General features: G+C 37.7%; 1 long non-coding RNA gene across 1 annotated transcript in view; it reads left to right on the forward strand.

The window, feature by feature from the left end:
- Positions 1-578, forward strand: part of LOC113475529 — a 923-nt gene extending 345 nt beyond the window's left edge. Inside the window, exon 2 of the long non-coding RNA XR_003397274.1 lies at positions 24-578. This is a non-coding gene — a long non-coding RNA (uncharacterized LOC113475529). The remainder of the gene's footprint in view (positions 1-23) is intronic.
- The last annotated feature ends 254 nt before the right edge of the window (positions 579-832 follow it).

Consider the following 832-nt stretch of genomic DNA (forward strand, 5'->3'; position numbering starts at 1 on the left):
CCCCCAGCCCTGCTATATTATAGTTAACCCTTTTACTACACTGTCGACTGGGCTCGATCAAAAACAAATCTGAAGTAACCAACAAAACGGGTTCTAGTCGCCATTGGTGACTGTAGAGCAGTAGGCTCCTGTAGAGCAGTATAGCTCCTGTACCATGTGTTTATTGTAAACTTACACTAGTTAACGTTGTTGTCGGTTAAAAACATTTGTTTTTATGAATTAAGACAAACCCTAAACACGCAGCAGCCTAATTATGAAATGTTAAAAGTTAATATTAATCATATAATGCTTAATTAAAAATAATGTTCCAATTACGATAAATGATAATAAGGTATAAGAGCAGTGTTTTTGATGCGTTCCCACTTAAATGGAAATAGTTTGATTCAGGCGTGAATCAAAGTGAGGATTCCTTATCTCACCAACACGTGCGGCCCAGGCAGACAGTATAACCGCTGTCTGGACAATCTGGTTACTGGATCTACTGGCCTAACGGTTATGGCACCCGCTATTATAGCCTAATATCCCGGGTTCGAACCTTGCCTGTCGTAACAATTATTTTGGATTTATTTCCTTTTTATTTATATTTGCGCACTAACGTAAACAAAGCCAAAAGTACCGATTACTGTGCTACGGGTTCCCGACGTTCCCGATGCATGGCAGTTTACTTGACTCGTAGGCGTTATGATCATTAATTACTCATTGATTGGACGATTTCATACACTATGATTTATGAGACTAAGCTTTGTTGGAATTAATGTATCGAAAACAATCGATTAATCAATGTTAAAGTACATTTTAACCACGAATTAGCGCATTAAACAAACAGAAAAGT

This window comes from Ciona intestinalis, unplaced genomic scaffold (assembly GCF_000224145.3).
Source record: "Ciona intestinalis unplaced genomic scaffold, KH HT000795.1, whole genome shotgun sequence".
Taxonomy (NCBI): domain Eukaryota; kingdom Metazoa; phylum Chordata; class Ascidiacea; order Phlebobranchia; family Cionidae; genus Ciona; species Ciona intestinalis.